The sequence below is a fragment of the Globicephala melas genome, chromosome 1, assembly GCF_963455315.2.
Source record: "Globicephala melas chromosome 1, mGloMel1.2, whole genome shotgun sequence".
In the NCBI taxonomy this organism is placed as follows: Eukaryota; Metazoa; Chordata; class Mammalia; order Artiodactyla; family Delphinidae; genus Globicephala; species Globicephala melas.
This window is the reverse complement of record NC_083314.1, coordinates 77,358,040-77,379,470: the sequence shown is the minus strand read 5'-3', so window position 1 is coordinate 77,379,470 and position 21,431 is coordinate 77,358,040. Positions and strand designations below refer to the sequence as shown.

Sequence of the window (21,431 nt, the reverse complement as noted above, 5' to 3'; positions counted from 1 at the left end):
GCTGATCTGTTCTCCAGCTTCTTTGCTTTCTTCTCCCTGGTGAAGGTAAAATGCAGAATAAAGCTGATCCTAAAACTGATGCCTGACTTGATGCATGCTTATTCCTCTCCACCAACCAACCACCTGATGTGCTTGTGATGACTATTTTTTCCTTTTTTGATAATCTGGAATAGGAATAAAAAACAGCCCTCCAGGGCTTCCCTGGTGGCACAGTGGTTAACAATCCACCTGCCAATGCAGGGGACACGGGTTCGAGCCCTGGTCCTGGAAGATCCCACATGCTGCAGAGCAAATAAGCCTGCATGCCACAACTACTAAGCCTGCGCTCCAGAGCCCTTGAGCCACAACTCTTGAAGCCCGGGCGCCTAGAGGCCATGTTGTGCAACAAGAGAAGCTACACAATGAGAAGCCCACACACTGGAACAAAGAGTAGCCCCGCTCACCGCAAGTAGAGAAAGCCCGCGCACAGCAGCAAAGACCCATTGCAGCCAAAAATTAATTAATTAATTGTTTTTAAAAAAAAAAAAAGAAACAGCCCTCTAAGGTACATAGAACAGCCATGCTCAAAGAAGCCTCCTTAAGGGGCACCTGGACCATCTCACTCCCATCCACAATATATCATAGGCTCAGCTATGCCCACATTTTACACCTGAGAAAATCCACCTGGGGCTGGGGTCTCAAAACTTCAGGTCCAGGATTCTTTCCACTACAGCATCTTTCCTCTCTGATCCTTGTTTTCCAGACAAAAGGGCTAAAATGGGTAGGAGGGGCGTTACATGGAAGAGCCATGATACCCACAAGCATAGCATCCCTGTCAGAGGGAAGACCTAGGTGTGCATCTGAGATGAACACAAACTCTGCCCTACCATCTGGCCAGATTTCAGAAAAGTCAGGCATCCTGGGTCACCTCCCTGCACCCTGTCACTGCCCAGTTGTGGAGGATACACAAGGCTGTGGGCTCTGAGGTTGCATGAAAGGGCCGAGTAGACTCCAGACTTACAGGAGAGAACCAATGGCGGTTTCTCAGCTGTGCCCTGAGGTCTGACCTGGGCCCTGAGGCTTGAGTCAAGGGCCAGCCTCCTGAGGGGTAAAGAGGTTCCTCCCTCATCCCCCGGGTCCCCCTTTCTCCTCAGCCTGTATGGCTGTGCCCCCATGGATGGCCAGGACAGCCCCTCCCTGAAGGGGAGCCCAAGGTCTCAGCTGTTTGGCTGAACTGAGGTCTTTCCAGCACTGGGACCACCCCAGTGTCTCAATCTTGGAGATTTTCTAAGGCAAGAAAGAGCTGGAAGATGACTTGGGGGAGATTTCAAGCGGCAACATGGAGCCCTCAGGCACTCACTGAGTCTGCAGGTGGCGAGTGCCAGGCCCTGAGGTCTACGCACATTCTCTAAGGGAATCCTGGCAGTAGTCTCAGGGGGTGTATATTGCCCCTTTGTTAAGGAACTGGTCTGGCCTCACAAAGCTAGTAAGTAGTGAAGTCAAGATTCTAACCAGAGTTTCTCTTGACTCCACAACAGACTCCTATTTGCATGAGGAAAGTGCCCATGGCACACAGATGAAGTTTCTAGAAGCTGTCTTCTTCTCATTCATTCATTCATGAACCTAAGAAGCACTCACTGATCACCTACCAGGTGGCAGGTGCTGAAGATCCAAGCAGGCAGCATCCCTGTGCAGAGCTAGAGAGCTGTCTTTCCACGGGCCACACATGCCAAAGGACACTTTCCAAAACCTCCTGCACATATCAAGTCCCTGAACATCTCCAGGGGTCTGAATCAGTTCTCTTGCCTGCTTGGAACAAGTTTTCTCTTCCATTTTCCAATTTTGGAATAAGCCAGCTGCTCCCCAGGGCCCCAGCCTGCAAAGAGACTCCAGAGAGCCTTCCCAGCAGGAAAGCTTCTGACTGGGCTGAGGATGTTCTGGGACATTTTTCCAGCCTGGCTCAAGCCCAGGGAACGTCTTTGATCTCTGGCATTAAAAGTGTGCACAGGGCTTCCCTGGTGGCGCAGTGGTTGAGAGTCCGCCTGCCGATGCAGGGGACGCGGGTTCGTGCCCCGGTCCGGGAAGATCCCACATGCCGCGGAGCGGCTGGGCCCGTGAGCCATGGCCACTGAGCCTGCGCGTCCAGAGCCTGTGCTCCGCAACGGGAGAGGCCACAACAGTGAGAGGCCCGTGTACCACAAAAAAGAAAAAAAAAAAAAGTGTGCACATATTGGAGTCCAAGATCAGACACTCAGATGCTGAGCGGAAGCACGGGGCAGACAAGCAGGGGGAGTCCAGCCATATCCAAAAGAGGATAACCCGCTGATTACAGGGGAGGCCTCAACAGATGGAGGGAGACAAACCTGCAGATTGCAGATAGGGGAGCAGACGTCAGGGAGCCAGCAGGCCTTCATCAAGCTCTGTCATAGGAACCACCGCACCGTGCTCATGCTCACAGAGCTCTGACCCAGCCCTTCCTGCGCTGCTGCTGCTGCTGGAGCTGGGGCCCTAGTGACACAGACCTGGGCCATGGGGACAGCCAGGACCAAGCCCACAGCACCTAGACTCCCTCAGCTATTTGCATCTGAGCTGAAGCCTTTCAGAAGCGGGGGGGGGGGGGGGGGAGCGTATTACCAGGGAGAGTCGCAGATGCTAGGAGTCCTTGTTGACAATTGTTAAAGAAAACCACAAACAGATGCCATAGTTTTCATATATCCCTCCACCAAACACCCACAGCCACATAACCAAAACTAAAACTGTCCTGATTCCCCCAAATTGTTGGCTTCTGACCATAAGCAAACTTAAGCTTTCCTCATGTCAGCATGATTTCATAGCTTCCCAGCCAATCAGCTACAAAAGAGTAATTTTGTATAGCACCGTTAGCCAAAAAGGGATGCAGGTTTCTAGTGGCCAATCACGGTAGAGATCAATGTACTTCCTCACTTTCAAAACAGAGCTCTAGGGACTTCCCTGGTGGTCCAGTGGTTAAGACTTTGCTCCCCAGTGCAGTGGGTGTGGGTTGGATCCCTGGTCAGGGAGCTAAAATCCCATATGCTTCAGGGACAAATCAACCAAGACATAAAACAGAAGCAATATTGTAACAAATTCAATAAAGACTCTAAAAATGGTCCACATCAAAAAAAAGAAAGAAAAAAAAGAAACCAAGCTACGACCCTCTTTTTCTCAGCTTCTTGCCACTTTCTGCTAGAAGTTTTCCAGTTCTGCAAACTGTCCTTTTGTTCGTACCATAAACTTTTAAATTTTCTCTAACTTGATTTGACTTCAACTTTTGACCCAGTTAACTCAATATGTGACAAGTGTGGGACCCATGGGCTCTGTGTGCCAAGAGAAGATGCAAACTGACAAGAGCATAAGGGAGGGTGGTGGGATTCATCCACTCCTTCGGTAGCTGTTTGTGGAGAACCACTCTGCACAGCCCCGTGCCAGGCTCCAGAGGCCCCAGGGGAGGGGGATGCGTGATGGAACCGTGGCCTGAGGACTTTCACTGTAGCAACTATTGAAATCTATTTAGTCTAGAGAAGAAATTGGCCGAAGGAGCAGGATAGCCTTGCTCACGTATTTTAAGTGCTTTTGTGAGGGAGGAAATGGATTTCTGTGAGTTTGCAAAGGATGGAGTTGGAAGAGAAATAGGCAGAAATTACAAATTTGGGTTCAGTTTAAGAAAATTCATATGATGAGATCTGTTTGCTGGTGACAGGAGCTGCTTTTGGACTTGTCATGCTTCTATGAACTGGAGGTGTACAACTAGGGGGTGATGATACCAGTGTGACAGCTAAGCTTCCCTCTGCTTGTCTAGCACTGAGACTCACCTCACTCATCTAATTCTCTTGGGCAGAGTTGGGACTGGGGCCAGAGGAGCCTAGTGGTACAGGGAGATTCAGAAGACCTGACCCCGAGGTCAGGAGACAGAGGAAATTACTCTGACCTCTAATATATTCCCCAGAGGCCCTTCGGGGGTCCAAACTCCTGGAGACCAGCAGAGGGACAATGGCTTGAGGCTAAAGGAAAGGAGGAGGACAGGTAAGTGATGAGAAGTGGCTCCCCCAAATTTAGGACTTTTCTAAGTATGTGTTTTGGGCCAAACACTTCAGCCCTGAGTGGCACCTTACAGTAATTCCTCACTAACTTCCAAATCCAATCTTCTCAGCCAGGGTTTAGCACATCTCTTTCCCCTTTATTCCTTACTACCTCGCCTTCTGGACCTCCCTTCTCTCCTGAGCCAGTGTGGTCCATCTGTTCCACGCTCATGTGCACCTGACAACCATCGTAGCCTCCTTACCACCTGCACCTGCCCCTCTCCAATCCAGGATCCTCCTCCTGCTTGTGTCTTCCGACCCATGTGTTTCAAACTCACTTCCTCCAGGAAACCTTCCATGATGTCAGGCCCACTTCCTAAGTGTAGAGGGAGACCCCTGCAGCACTTCAGCCTGGGCGCCATGTACCCACACTGGTCCCTAGGGGTCTGTGGTCCCTTACAGCTGCCTTGTGTGTGAGTGGCCTGTGTCTCCTGTCAGCACGACAGCCCCAGATGACGGCCCATGGGCCTGGCTGTGCTCTTTGGCTGTCTTCATAGGACCAACCACATTAAGTTTTAGACACTCTCGGAGTCAGCCAACCAGCATGTCCTCTGAGGCAGAGATGAAGGAGGCTTCTTTTATTGTTAGGGTGACAAAACTCATCCTGGCTGGCCTGGAACTGAAGGGGTTCCCAGGATGCCTGACTTTGGTGTTAACATTGGGATAGTCCCCCACGAACCAAGACGATATGATCACCCTAACCAGGTACCTGCATGTATAAGACACGATGCTTCATGGTACGGGAATACAGAGGGAGAGCAGATGAGACTCTCTACACTGGAGAAATTTGCAGCCCAAGGTTGGAATAGGAAGACCTCTCCGGAAAACTGCAAGCCCAGAAGTCTTAGTGCCTGCGGCCTGGTGCCCCTCTCTAGCCCCATTCTGCGTGTGTGTGTGTGTGTGTGTGTGTGTGTGTGTGTGTGTGTTGGCTGGAGGACATTAGATCAACTGGCAGGTGCCCAGATCAGCCCTGTATAAGCACGAACTGGTAGGTCCTGGCTTAGAGAGGTAGTATAGTGGGGGATATCCCCACGTCTTCCCTCTCCATCCCCACTACCATCATTAGCCCCAGGACATCTCAGCCAATGGGCACCAGGTCTGGACTCACCCACCCCTGCTCTCTCTTCTCTCCCACAGACACTGGCCTCACACCTGGAAATGGCTAGAAGAAGAGGCAGGTGGGCTGGCAGAGCTATCTAACCTGAAGACCCCCATCTCTTCTCCTCTCCAACAGTCTCAACCACTGGCCAGCCTTTAAAAGCCCTGGGGACCCCTTTTCTCTTCCCAACAGCACCACCTACTGGCCATGGAAGCGCTGGGCCTGAGTCAGAGATGGCCGCACACACTGGGGCCCAGCCAAAGCCAGGTGCTTGCGAAGGCAAGAGCACAGAAAGGTAGCATCTAACAGAGTGGGAGGAGGGCTAAATGTGCAAGACAGAGTTAAATAATGTATGGGGTGGGGGCAACGTGCATGGGGGTTCAGGACGTAAGCTCAGGAATCCGACTGCCAGAATTCAAATCTGGACCCCACCATTTCTTTCCTTTAAAGAAAATCTGAGAGCCTTGTATGGGCCAGCACTGTTCCAAGCACTGGAGATACAGTGATGAATGAGATACATAAAGATCTGCCTCCCAGAGCTTAGATGAATGCAGGAAGACAGACGAAAAGCAACTAAACAAATGCATAAATAAGAAAATGTAGAGAATAAAACAAGATGACGAGACAGTGTCTGGTGAGGAAGTCTGTTTAGACAGGTAGTCTGGAAAAGCCTATCTTAGCACATGAGGTCTGAATGGAAAAGTGAATGATCTGAAGCGTCTGGCCATGTGGAGGCTGGGAGCAGATGCAGCTCTCTCTGTGCTAACACAGAGAGAGATGCATCTGCAACAGAGCTGGACAGGTCAGCAGCCTCTGGAGTCTCCTCCTGGACACTGCCCTTGAAGGCGGACACTGACCAACTTTTACTCTATCCAAATGAATGTGAGCAGAAGGGTGAGGCCTCTTGTCACGTGAGCCGTGAGTGAGAAATGGGGGAGTTTCATACAAAGATGGCAAGACTTAGAGGGCACACGACAGCTGTCTTCAGACCTTTCAAATGTGATCCCAGAGGAAAGAGCATGGGTCCGTGAGTTCAGGGTACAGAAAGGCAGATTTCTGTTCATATCAGGAATTAAATAGCCCAGCAATGAAAAGGATTTCACATGCAGTAGTGAGTTCACCGTCGCTGAAAGTATGCAAGAAGAGGCCAATGACTACCCAAGAAGGTTATAGGAAGTTTGGACTCGATATTTTATTAGTCCTTTAAGTCTCACTTAGTCTTGCACTTAAATTCCTAACAGGCTGCTCTGAATGTAGTGAAAACAGCCTTTGCCAGCCAGTCACTGAAAAGACATCTGCCCCAGGACCCCAGGACCAGGAACACACCACATCAGGGCAGAAAACTGAGTGCTGGTTGCAGAACAAGTTTCTCACACCCAGGGCCAACCCTGCGGAAAGGAGAAGGGGAAGTCTTCATGTCCCCTCTCCATTTGCGCCCACTCCCTTTCCCCTGGTCTCAGCACCAGAAGACAGGGACTTCCTCCCGCACAGCAGTCTGAGAAAAAAGTAGTCCAGGCTATTAGAGAAAATATCCCACTCTTCCCAAGTCTTGAAACTCTTTACGGTGCACTACCTTTTAATACAAAATATTTGAGCATGACCAATGAGCACATGATAAAGGCATGTTCACCTCATTATTCATCAGAGAAGTACAAATTAAAACCTCTAACAGCACACCCGCTGGAAGAGCTAAAATTAAAAAGACAGAATGTGCAGTGTTGGAGAGGTTGCGGGAGTGCAAATTGGTGCAGCCACTTTGGAAAACTCTTTGGCAGCAATTACTGAAGCTGAATATCAGGAAAGCCAATGACGGAGGAACTCCTCTCCTAGGCATATACCCGGCACGTGGTCACTAAAAGTCAGATATTAGAATGTTCATTCAAGTATTATTCATAATAGCCAGATATCAGAAACTACACAAATGCCCATCAATGAATAAACTAATTGTGGTACAGTCACGTAATGTGATAGCGTACGGTGATGCGTACGAATGATGTACAGCTACACACATCAACATAGATGATTCTCACAAGTAAAAATTAAGTAAGGGAGAAAGGAAACACACACAAAGTATTAGGATGAACCACATGAAATTGTCTTTATGAAGATCAAAAACTGCTGAATATTGACCATTTCATATGGCTCAACATAAAGCATGCTGTATGGTTCCATTTATATCATTTACATAACGTGCAAAAACTAGCAAAGCAAATCTGTGTTGTAGAGATTAGGATAGCTGTTACAGGAGTTGGGGGTGGATGGTAATAAATGGGAGGGAGCAGAAGGGAGACCGTGGTAATATCACTGGTAATATTCTGTTTCTTGATTTGACAGCTGCTTACCTTGGTGTGTTCAGTTTGTGAAAATTCATTGAGCGGTGCACTCATGATATTTACACTTTTCTAGATACTTTCATGAAAGCATACTTTAATGAAAAGTTTAAAGTTTTATTTGAGCTCGTCATATAATACATATATGTTATTTATAAGCAATCAATATGTACCATCATCCTAACATTATATAAGTTAGAAAACAAACGTAAAATGTAGATGATTTTAAAGGATGAGACAAATATAGAGAAAAGTTCAAATATTTTTTCATGGTCCCAGTGGATGATTTTACACAGCCTTGGTAGACAAGCCCTCCACCTGGAAATTTTTTTATCATGGAGCCCTGGGTTACTTAGTAGCTGCACGACCTTGGGCAAATCTCCCAGTCTCAGTTTCTATATCTGTAAAATTGAAATGACAATCACTCACCCACACTTCTCCTAGATGGCTATCCTCAGGATCAAATGAGATATTTGTGAAAGCACCTTGTAACTGGTAAAATACGAGGGGTTATTAAGATTATTACTGTAATACTGTGATTTATAATAAAAAATATAGTTTTGGTCTTCATCCTCATTTCTGGCACAGAGCTCTTAAAACCCTTGGAATTTCCTAAGAAAACCATAGAGCTGTCTTTTGTTATATTAATGAGGTGACTTTGGGGCCCTACCTAAGGACAGGGGCCGGTTATCAACCAAGTGATTGGAGGGTTGAAACTTTCAGTTCACCCCCTGACCTCTGGGGAGGGGAGAAGGCCTAAAGCTTGAACCAATCACCAATGGCTGATGTTTTAATCAATCATGCCTATATAATGACGTCTCCATAAAAACCCAAAAGGAGTGGGTTCAGAGAACTTCCAGGTTTGGTGAACACATGGAGATTAGGGGAGAGTGGCACTCCCCATGAGGACATGGAAGCTCTGGGCCCTTTCCCCATACCTTGCCCTATGCATCTCTGCATCTGTCCATCGAGCTGTTCCTGAGTTACATCCTTTCATAATAAACTGGTAATCTAGTGAGTAAAGTGTTTCTTTGAATTCTGAGAGCTGCTCTAGCAAATTAATGGAACCCAAGGAGGGAGTTGCACAGGGAAACTGATTTCTCTAGCCAGTCCCTCAGAAGCACAGGTAACAATCTGGACTAGTGACTGCCATTTGCAGTTGGGGGTGGGGGTGGGCAAGGGCAAAGGTGAAATCTTGTACAACTGAGCTCTTAACCTGTGGAATCTGATGTCATCTCCAGGTAGATAGTGTCAGAATTGAGTTGAATTATTAGGACACCCAGCTGGTGTCTGGAAATTGCTTGTTAGTGTGGGAGAACCCACACACACACACGTTGGAATTGGGTCCCGGAATCAACCTTTAATTACAATTAGCATAGAGTCACTATTGGCATAGATTTCCATGCTAATGAAGGGGGCCAATCCTACAATAAATAGCTTTGAATTTTGTTAGAAGTAGCTCAAGATTTCAGGAAGAGCATTCCCCATCACTAGAATTGCAAAACTACCTGCCAGGAATGTTGGAGTCATTCCTGTACCAGGTAGAGAGTAGAGTAATAATAATAATAATAATAATAATGGAAAATACTCTGTGGCAGATATTTTCTAAGCACTTCATGTATATTAACCATTATAATCCTTATAACAACCAAAAGAAGTAGGCCATCTTTTTTTTAGTTTATTTTCTTAAAGTATAGTTTACATTGTTGTACAAGGTTGTGTTAATTTCTGCTGTACAGCAAAGTGATTCAGTTACACGCAAGTATACATTCTTTTTCTTTTATTATTTTCCATTATGGTTTATCACAAGATATTGAATATAGTTCCCTGTGCTATACAGTAGGACCTGGTAGTTCATCAATTCTATATATAATAGCAGTAGGCCATCTTATTATCATTATTTTATAGACAAGAAACTGAGGTTCAAAGAAGTGAAGTAAGTTAGCGTCTCACAGATGATAACTAAGAAAGTTGAGTTTTAAATCCAGGTTGTCTGGCTCCAGAGTCTGCATTATACTTAAAATAGATGTTCTCCATAATACCTTCCAAAGTTAATGGTAACATGCATAATATCTTCCCATTCAGTAAAACTCAATATGATATCAAATAAACTTCTTTCATTAATCTATTATTCAACGATTATTTTTGAACACAAATTACATGTCAGGCATTATACTGGGTATTGGGTCTGCAAGACACTGATGAGTCCCAGACCCCTACCAATAGGTTATCTTGGCTCAGGGATCTTGTGGCCAGGGTGAATATGTACACGCATATGTGTATCCTTGTTAATATGAATGACCACATATCCCACCAGACCTCAAGCTGTATAAATGATGTTAAGGTTTTATTCAAAGTGCAATGGGAAGACCCCAAAGGGTTTTAAGCAGAGAAGAAACATTTGATTTGATTCAAGGCCTTAAAAAATGACTCCATCTGGCCAGGACCTTCAAGATGGTGGAGGAGTAAGTCCTGGAGATCACCTTCTTCCCCACAAATACATCAAAAATACATCTACATGTGGAAAAACTCCTATTGAACACCTACTGAATGCTGCAGAAGACCTCACAATTCCCAAAAGCAAGAAACTCCCCACATACTTGGATAGGGCAAAAGAAAAAAGAAAAACACAGATAAAAGAGTAGGGACAGAACCTGCACCTCTGGGAGGGAGCTGTGAAGGAGGAAAAGTTTCCACACACTAGGAAGCTCCTTCACTGGTGGAGACCAGGGGTGGCCGGGGGGGAAGCTTCAGAGCCACAGAGGAGAGCGCAGCAACAGGGGTGCAGAGGGCAAAGCGGAGAGATTCCCACACAGAGGACTGGTGCCGACCAGCACTCACCAGCCTGAGATGCTTGTCTGCTCACCCGCCAGGGTCGGTGGGGCTGGGAGCTGAGGCTTGGTCCTAGGAGGTCAGATTCCAGGGAGAGGACTGGGGGTGGCTATGTGAACAGAGCCTGCAGGGGGCTAGTGTGCCAAAGCTAGCCGGCAGGGAGTCCAGGAAAAAGTCTGGAACTGCCTAAGAGGCAAGAGACCATTGTTTTGCGGTTCACGAGGAGAGGGGATTCAGAGCATTGCCTAAACGAGCTTCAGAGATGGGTGTGAGCCGCAACTATCAGTGTGGACACCAGAAACGGGCATGGAACACTAAGGCTGCTGCTGCAGCCACCAAGAATTCTGTGTGCAAGCACAGGTCACTATCCACACATCCCCTCCTGGGAACCTGTGCAGCCTGTTACTCCCAGGGTCCCATGATCCAGGGACAACTTCCCTGGGAGAACACACGGTGTGCCCACAGGCTGTTGCAACGTCTCACTGGCTTCTGCCACTGCAGGCTCACCTGCATTCAGTACCCCTCCCTCTCCCCAGCCTGAGTGAGCCACAGCCCCTTAATCAACAGCTCCTTTAACCCTCTCCTGTCTGGGTGAAGAACAGACGTAAGAGAATGACCTACAAGCAGAGGTGGGACCAAATCCAAAACTGAACCCCAAAAGCTGTGCAAACAAAGAAGAGAAAGGGAAATTTCTCCATGTAGCCTCAGGAGCAGTGGATTAAATCTCCACAACCAACTTGTTGTACCCTGCATCTGTGGAATACCTGAAGAGACAACGAATCATCCCAAAATTGAGGCGGTGGACTTTGGGAGCAACTGTAGACTTGGGGTTTGCTGTATGTGATTGACTAGTATCTTATTTATCTGCTTATCTTACTTTAGTTTTTAGCACTTGTTATCATGGTGGATTTGTTTATTGGTTTGGTTGCTATCTTCTTTTTTTTCTTACTTTTTTATTTTAATAATATATTTTTAAATTTTTTATTTTAATAACTTTATATTTCTTTCTTTCTTTTCTGCCTTTTCTTCTGAGCCGTGTGACTGACAGGGTCTTGGTGCTCCACAGCCAGGTGTCAGGCCTGAGCCTCTGAGGTGGGAGAGCCGAGTTCAGGACATTGGACCACCAGAGACCTCCTGTCCCCTCATAATATCAATTGGTCAGAGCTCTCCCAGAGATCTCCATCTCAACGTTAAAACCCAGCTCCAATCAACACCCAGCAAGCTCCAGTGATGGACACACCATGTCAAACAACTAGCAAGACAGGAACACAACCCCACCCATTAGCAGAGAGGCTGCCTAAAATCATAATAAGACCACAGCCACCCCAAAACACACCACCAGATGCAGTCCCACCCACCAAAAGACAAGATCCAGTCTCATCCACCAGAACACAGGCACCAGTCCCCGCCACCAGGAAGCGTACACAACCCACTGAACCAACATTACCCACTGGGGGAGACACAAAAAACAATGGGAAATACAAACTTGCAGCCTGCGAAAAGGCAACCCCAAACACAGTAAGTTAAGCAAAATGAGAAGACAGAAAAATACATAGCAGATGAAGGAGCAAGGTAAAAACCCACCAGACCAAAAAAATGAAGAGGAAATAGGCAGTCTACCTGAAAAGGAATTCAGAGTAATGATAGTAAAGATGATCCAAAATCTTGGAAATAGAAGGGAGAAAATACAAGAAACTTTTAACAAGGACCTAGAAGAACTAAAGAGCAAGCAAACAATGATGAACAGCAAAATAAATGAAATTAAAAATTCTCAGGAAGGAATCATTAACAGAATAACTGAGACAGAAGAACAGAAAAGTGACCTGGAAGATAAAATAGTGGAAATAACTACCACAGAGCAAAATAAAGAAAAAAAAATGAAAAGAGTTGAGGAAAGTCTCAGAGATTTCTGAGACCACATTAAACGCAACAACATTCAAATTATAGGGGTCTCAGAAGAGGAAGAGAAAAAGAAAGAACTGAGAAAATATTTCAAAGGATTATACTTGAAAACTTCCCTAATATGGGAAAGGAAATAGTCAATCAAGTCCAGGAAGCATAGAGAGTCAAATACATGAAAATTCCAAGACGAAACACGCCAAGACACATATTTACCAAACTATCAAAAATTAAACAAAAAAAAATATTAAAAGCAGCAAGGGAAAAATAACAAGCAAGGGAATCCCCATAGATTAACAGCTGATCTTTCAACAGGAACTCTGCAAGCCAGAAGAGACTGGCAGGACATATTTAAAGTGATGAAAGGGAAAAACCTACAACCAAGATTTCTCTACTCAGCAAGGATCTCATTCAGATTCGATAGAGAAAATAAGGGCTTTACAGACAAGCAAAAGCTAAGAGAATTCATCACCACCAAACCAGCTCTACAACAAATGCTAAAGGAAAATCTCTAGGCAGAAAACACAAAAGACAGAAAGGACCTACAATAACAAACCCAAAACAATTAAGAAAATGGGAATAGGAATATATATATCAATAATTATCTTAAATGTAAATTGATTAAACACTCCAGCCAAAAGACATAGACTGGCTGAATGGATACAAAAACAAGTCCCATATATATGCTGTCTACAAGAGACACACTTCAGACCTAGAGACACATACAGACTGAAAGTGAGGGGATGGAAAAAGTTATTCCTTGCAAATGGAAATAAAAAGAAAGCTGGAGTAGCAATTCTCATATTAGACAAAATAGACTTTAAAATAAAGACTATTACAAGAGACAAAGAAGGACACTACATAATGATCAAGGGATCAATCCAAGAAGAAGATATAACAATTGTAAATATTATGCACCCAACATAGGAGCACATCAATACATAAGGCAAATGCTAACAGCCATTAAGGGGAAATAGACAGTAACACAATCAGAGTAGGGCACTTTAACACCCCACTTTCACCAATGGACAGATCAACCAAAATGAAAATAAATAAGGAAACACAAGTTTTAAATGGTACATTAAACATGATGGACTTAATTGCTATTTGTAGGACATTCCATCCAAAAACAACAGAATACACTTTTTTCTTAAGTGTTCATGGACCATTCTTCAGGATAGACCATAACTTGGGTCACAAACCAAGCCTTGGTAAATTTAAGAAAATTGAAATTGTATCAAGTATCTTTTCCGACAACAATGCTGTAAGACTAGATATCAATTACAAGAAAAAAACTGTAAAATATACAAACACATGGAGGCTAAATAATACACTACTAAATAACCAAGAGATCACTGAAGAAATCAAGGACGAAATCAAAAAATGCCTAGAAACAAATGACAATGAAAACAAGATCACCCAAAACCTATGAGATGTAGCGAAAGCAGTTCTAAGAGGGAAGTTTATGGCAATACAATCCTACCTCAAGGAACAAGAAACAGCTCAAATAAACAATCTAACATTGCACCTAAAGGAACTAGAGAAAGCAGAACAAACTAAACCCAAAATTAGCAGTAGGAAAGAAATCACAAAGATCAGAGCAGAAATAAATGAAATAGAAACAAAGAAAGCAATAGCAAATATCAATAAAACTAAAAGCTGGTTCTTTGAGAAGATAAACAAAATTGATAAACCATTAGCCAGACTCATCATAAAAAAAGGGAGAAGACTCAAATCAACAGAATTACAAACAAATAAAGAGAAGGAACAACCAACACTGAAGAACTACAAAAGATCATGAAAGATCACTATAAGTAATATATGCCAATAAAATGGAAAACCTGGAAGAAATGGACAAGTTCTTAGAAAAGCACAAACTTCTGAGACTGAACCAGGAAGAAATAGAAAATATAAACAGACCAATCACAAGCACTGAAATTGAAACTGTGATTAAAAATCTTCCAACAAACGAAAGCCCAGAACCAGGTGGATTCACAGGTGAATTCTATCAAACTTTTAGAGAAGAGCTAACACCTATCCTTCTCAAACTCTTCCAAAATATAGCAGAGGGAGGAACACTCCCAAACTCATTCTATGAGGCCACCATCACCCTGATTCCAAAATCAGGCAAAGATGTCACAAAAAAAAGACAACTACAGGCCAATATCACTGATGAACAAACATGCAAAAATCCTCAACAAAATACTAGCAAACAGAATCCAACAGCACATTAAAAGGATCATACACCATGATCAAGTGGGGTTTATCCCAGGAATGCAAGGATTCTTCAATACACGCAAATCAATCAATGTGAGAAACCATAGTAACAAATTGAAGGAGAAAAACCATATGATCATCTCAATAGATGCAGAAAAAGCTTTTGACAAAATTCAACACCCATTTATGATAAAAACCCTGCAGAAAGTAGGCATAGATGGAACTTTCCTCAACATAAAAAACACCATATATGACAAACCCACAGACAACATCATTCTCAATGGTGCAAAACTGAAACCATTTCCACTAAGATCAGGAACAAGACAAGGTTGCCCACTCTCACCACTCTTATTCAACATAGTTTTGGAAGTTTTAGCCACAGCAATCAGAGAAGAAAAAGAAATAAAAGGAATCCAAATCAGAAAAGAAGAAGTAAAACTGTCATTGTTTGCAGATGACATGATAATATACATAGAGAATCCTAAAGACGCTACCAGAAAACTACTAGAGCTAATCAATGAATTTGGTAAAGTAGCAGGATACAAAATTAATGCACAGAAATCTCTGGCATTCCTCTCCACTAAGGATGAAAAATCTGAAAGAGAAATTAAGGAAACACTCCCATTTACCATTACAACAAAAAGAATAAAATACCTAGTAATAAACCTACCTAAGGAGACAAAAGACCTGTATACAGAAAACTATAAAACACTGATGAAAGAAATTAATGATGACACAAACAGATGGAGAGATATACCATGTTCTTGGATTGGAAGAATCAACATTGTGAAAATGACTCTACTACCCAAAGCAATCTACAGATTCAATGCAATCCCCATCAAACAACAAATGGCATTTTTTACAGAACTAACACAAAAAATTGCACAATTTGTATGTAACACAAAAGACCCCGAATAGCTAAAGCAATCTTGAGAAAGAAAAACGGAGCTGAAAGAATCAGGCTCCCTGACTTCAGACTATACTACAAAACTACAGTAATCAAGGCAGTATGGTACTGGCACAAAAACAGAAATATAGATCAATGGAACAGGATGGAAACCCCAGAGATAAACCCACGCACACATGGTCACCTTATCTTTGATAAAGGAGGCAAGAATATACAGTGGAGAAAAGACAGCTTCTTCAATAAATGATGCTGGGCAAACTGGACAGCTACATGTAAAAGAATGAAATTAAAACACTCCATAACACTATACAAAAAAATAAGTTCAAAATGAATTAAGACCTAAATGTAAGGCCAGACACTATAAAACTCTTAGTGGAAAACATAGGCAGAACACTCTATGACATAAATCACAGCAAGATCCTTTTTGACCCACCTCCTCGAGAAATGGAAATAAAAACAAAATTGAACAAATGGGACCTAATGAAACTTCAAAGCTTTTGCACAGCAAAGGAAACCATGAACAAGGTGAAAAGACAACCTTCAGAATGGGAGAAAATATTTGCAAAAGAAGTGACGGACATAGGATTAATCTCCAAAATACACAAGCAGCTCATGTAGCTCAATATCAAAAAGACAAACAACCCAATCCAAAAATGGGCAGAAGACCTAAATAGACATTTCTCCAAAGAAGATATGCAGATTTCCAGCAAACACATGAAAGGATGCTCAACATCACTAATCATTAGAGAAATGCAAATCAAAACTACAATGAGGTATCACCTCACACCAGTCAGAATGGCCATCATCAAAAAATCTACAGACAATAAATGCTGGAGAGGGTGTGGAGAAAAGGGAACCCTCTTGCATTGTTGGTGGGAATGTAAATTGATACAGCCACTATGGAAAACAGTATGGAGGTTCCTTAAAAAACTAAAAATAGAACTACCATACAACCCAGCAATCGCACTACTGGGCATATACCTTAGAAAACCATAATTCAAAAAGAGTCATATACCACAATGTTCATGGAAGCTCTATTTACAATAGCCAGGAGATGGAAGCATCCTAAGTGTCCATCGACAGATGAATGGATAAAGAAGATGTGGCACATATATACAATGGAATATTACTCAGCCATAAAAAGAAATGAAATTGAGTTATTTGTAGTGAGGTGGATGGACCTAAAGTCTGTCATACAGAGTGAAGTAAGTCAGAAGGAGAAAAACAAATACCATATGCTAACATATATATATGGAATCTAATTTTTTTAAAAAATGGTTCTGAACAACCTAGGAGCAGGACAGGAATAAAGACGCAGACGTAGAGAATGGACTTGAGGACACAGGGAGTGGGAAGGGTAAGCTGGGACGAAGTGAGAGAGTAGCATGGACTTACATATACTACCAAACGTAAAATAGATAGCTAGTGGGAAGCAGCTGCATAGCACAGGGAAATCAGCTCCATGCTTTGTGACCACCTAGAGGGGTGGGATAGGAAGGGCGGGAAGGAGACACAAGAGGGAGGATATATGGGGATATATGTATAAGTATAGCTGATTCATTTTGTTATACAGTAGCAACTAACACAACAATGTAAACAATTATTCTCCAATAAAGACGTTTAAAAAAAAAAAGATGACACTATCTGCAAAGTTGATAAAGGATGGATGACAGAGCAAGCATGAAAGGCCCTGTTACTGTTATTATGGGTAAAGATGATAGATGGCAGCAGTGGAGACAGAAGAGGATGCATCTGAGAAGTGCCTGGTAGGAATTTTTAACAGGTGGATTCTATGTATGGAGTAAAGGAGAGAAAAAAAATAGAGAAACACTCCCATGTTTCAGGCTTGGTGGATGGTGGAGCCTTACAGAGAGATAAAAACTAATAGATAATTGGATATTTAAGTCTGGAGCTCAGAGACGTTTCGGCCAGAAATACACATTTGAGAGTCATCATCACATAGAAGGTAATGTGGGAATAAAGTTGTGGGAATAGCTGCGATCACCCAAGGAGAAGAGAAGCAGCCCCACAGAGCAGGGGACACTGCAGGGTCTCAAGGTTGGCAGTGGAGGAGAGGAGCTGGTCAGCCAGCTGATCAGGAGCATCCAGGGAAGGAAGGCGAGGTCTGGAGAGACTGGAGGAGAGAGGAGCCCAAGAAAGCAAGGAGAATCAGTTGGGTCAAACAACACTAATAGGTCAGGGAACACAGAGGTCGCTGGTGCCTTGACAAGAGTAGTCTGGGTGATGGCACAGAAGCCAGAATAGAATAGGGGAGGGGACTGAGGAACAAAGGGTGGTTCGGAGTCAGGGACGGTCTTAGTGGACTGTTTTTCAAGATGTTTGGCTGTGAACATGAACAGAGAAATGGGGTGATAGCTGGAGGGAAACAAGGAGCCAAGGAAACTTTTGATGTTTCTTTTTTCTTAGGATAAAGGACACTAAGAAATGATCCAGTGGAGAGGGGAAGATTGAAGATAGAAAAGGAAGGAGAAACTGAGGACTGGAGGACTTAAAAAGCAGGCCTGGCAGCCGCACTGTTTTAAGTCTCAGCTCACATGCTAATTCTTCAGAAAGGTCATTCATGGCCTCCCAAGCACATACACACATGCACCCTCATCATCACCATCACCATCATCATCATCATTCTCTTTTCTATGTATTGAGTTCATTTGCTTCTTAGGTCTTGTCTGAAATAATATTATTTTTTGCATGTTTATTTTCTGACTTTTCCCACTAGAATATGAGCTCCAAGAGTGCATGAATTTCTCCATCTTCTTCACGATTCTATCCCTACCATCAGAGCAGTGGCTGGTCCACAGCGTGTATTAATAAGCGTGTGTGAATGGAAGGACCCGCGTGGAGGGACAGTTCTTTAGGAGGAGGAGGGGCACCTGCTCAGCTTTGACCGGAGGGAGGATGAGGAAGACAGGCGCAAAGGCAGGCAGGCTGGTTGCTTTGGTGGAGGGGAGACAAGGAAGCTCTCAGCTGAAGGCTTCTATTTTCTTAAGCGCAAGTTGAGGTCCAAAGTCCTGGGCTGGGGGTAGGGGCAGGGAGTGTAGGAGTTGAGGAGAGAGAACGGATGAAAGACTCATCCAGCACAGCGTGGCGGCGGGTCTGGCTGGCGACTGCTGCGGCGGCGGGCTGGAGGCGAGTGCCCCGTGTGCACGTGTGGAGAAGCGGCGGCAGCAGCGCGGCGGCGGGAAGTACCCCCGCCCTCTCTGGAGACGCAAGGCCGCGCGGCCTCCGTCACCCGCTCAGCTCCCTGCCCTAAGCGAGGAAGCTGGCTTGCGGGGTGGAGCTGCCCGAGCTGAGGGCGCGGAGAGCTCAGGGCGGCGACGACAACGGCGTTGCTATCGGTGGTAACAACGGCCTCAGCAGGCGGGGAAGATGAAAGGGAGCCGGATCGAGCTGAGAGACGTGACACCACATGATATTAAACAATTGAAGAGATTAAACCAGGTCATCTTTCCAGTCAGCTCCAATGACAAGTTCTATAAGAATGCGCTGGAGGTTGGCGAGCTAGCAAAACTTGCCTATTTCAATGGTATTGCAGTAGGTGCAGTATGCTGTAGGGTGGATCATTAACAGAATCAGAAGGGACTTTACATCGTGACACTAGGATGTCTGGCACCATACTGAAGGCTAGGAATAGGAACTAAAATGTTAAATCATGTCTTAAACATCTGTGAAAAAGATGGCACTTTTGACAACATCTATCTGCATGTCCAGATCAGCAATGAGTCTGCAATTGACTTCTACAGAAAGTTTGGCTTTGAGATTATTGAGACAAAGAAGAACTACTGTAAGAGGATAGAGCCCGCTGATGCTCACGTGCTGCAGAAAAACCTCAAAGTCCCTTCTGGCCAGAACACAGATGTGCAAAAGACAGACAACTGAACAAATTACAGATGAACTTTCTTGCACTTGCTTGTCACCAAATAAAAGAGAGGCCCATTGATTCCCCCCCTCCTTTCTTTTAAAGCTTTCCCCCTTCCTTGTTCTTGTGTTTCCTCCTTTCAAAACTTCCTTCCCTTTCCTCTAAAAATTTTAAACTTTTAAGGACTTATTAATCATGTTTGGATTGTTTTAGTTTTCTTATTTTTGTGAGGTGGTTTGATTGTAGGAAGGAGAAGGTATAGATCTGTTTAGTTTCACAGTTAAGATATATGGTCCCAAAAAACTTGAGTGTCAATTTCAATTTTTTTTTAATGTCCTGCTTTCACATTGAAGGGCAGGGTCTACAAAATATTGTATATTTCAAAGGACAAGAAGCAGCAGCAGCAATATCTTGTTCTCCAACTCATAGACAAGTTCAGTGTTTTTGTGGTACTTTGGGGATTTCAAGATTTTGTGGATACTAATCCCTGTACATTGCCTTCACTCCACCTTTTGTCCTTCTGAGTATTATCTCAAGAGTTAGACCATTGTTATCCTTGTAAGAAATACTAAGCTTATTTTGTTCTGTTAAGCAGTTATTTCTTCCTTCCTCGCTGGTGGCTGACGGTGGGTGGGACTGTCTGAGTAGGTAGTATTATACTTTGGTCTCAGCATTTGAGTTAAACTGCTTTTCGCTAATGAGTGGGCTGGTTGTTAGCAGGTTTATTTTTCCTGCTGTTGATTGTTAGAAGTGGCATTAACTTTTAGAGTGTGGGCTGGTGAGATTAAATTTTTTTAATATCCCAGCTAGAGATATGGCCTTTAACTGACCTAAAGAGGTTTGTTGTGATTTGCCTTTTTTTCTCCTGTCCTTTTTCTTTGGTAAACCCACAATAGTTAGTCAAACCTTAAAAATGGAGTTGATGTCCTTATAGGTCAACGCCCCTAAATAAACCTGAAGCAGGTGTTGTCTCTTGGACATATTAAAAAATACCTAAAAGGAAGCTTAGATGGACTTGTGGCACAACAAATGCATTTAATGTCAGCTAATGCAGACTGTTAGAAGTGTGGCCACTGAGCATTTGATTTTAGAGGAAAGAATATCTAGACAGTATTTTTGAGAATGACATAGCTGTGCTATTGCTTATCCGTTGGAGAACATCCCAGATTTGCTTACATTCTGTGCCTATGATATTGAGTTTAAGGATTTGGGGATGGGGGAATTATTAAACATATTGCTTCTATTCTTAGAAAAAGTAGAAGTCTAGAAGCGTTAATAACATAAATGTCACTGTGACCTCCTCTACTGACAGGACTGGTTTATTCCAGATCGTTTCCTGGCACATAGAGAGTGGCTTTGACAGGTTGATAACTTTTTGTAAGATAGAAGACATCTGAAATTTTCATGTTTTCCTCCATAATCCCATCTCCAATATTTAAAATATTCTACACTGCCAATACCAGTGGCCCAAGAAATGTTTTCATTAGACTTTAAAACAATGCACAGGGCTTGAATTTTCTGTCATTTGACTTTAAAAGGAAGGTTGATTCATAATATTTATCCTCTTATGTAAATTCTGGCATAAAAGTTCCATCTCTTCAAATATGATGAATGATAAAATTATTTTATACAATGTTTATGCACATTTTATAATCTTAAATTCTTACTTGAGAATGTAAAAATACAAGGTACAATAGACTTCAACAGTCTTAGTTGAGTGCCAAGAATAATATAGAAAAGGAAGATAGCTGATAAATGAGTGTATAGGATTATAATCTTAAGATAGTAAACATGTAGAAAGACCATGCTGGTTTCTTGGGCATCCGTTTCTTAAGCAGTCCAAATCTAAGCTTAGAAGAAAAGTTTAGCATTAAGCACCTTTACCTTCATGGATAAGCTTCAGCTTGCTCTTGCCAAGAGAAGAGTTCTTGAGTTACAAAAAGCATAATTAGTTTGAAAATTCAGCCTTTTTGTAAACTTCACATATCAAAATAGATTTTGATATATAAATGAGTTTTGTGAGATGACACTGCCTGTATTTCTATAACCATTTCACCTGGACTATCTAATCAGTCCTATGAATGTATCCCTGAATGTGGTTAATGAAAACCGAATAGCTGCCTCATGACAATTAAGTATATATTATTTATGGAGGAAAAAATATTAAATTTTGAATTGAGTGTGTAGGCTCCCT

The 21,431-nt window shown here is 43.3% G+C and overlaps 1 pseudogene; it reads left to right on the top strand.

The window, feature by feature from the left end:
• Positions 1 to 18,657: 18,657 nt before the first annotated feature.
• LOC115844589 (N-alpha-acetyltransferase 50 pseudogene) lies at positions 18,658 to 19,321 on the top strand (annotated as a pseudogene).
• The last annotated feature ends 2,110 nt before the right edge of the window (positions 19,322 to 21,431 follow it).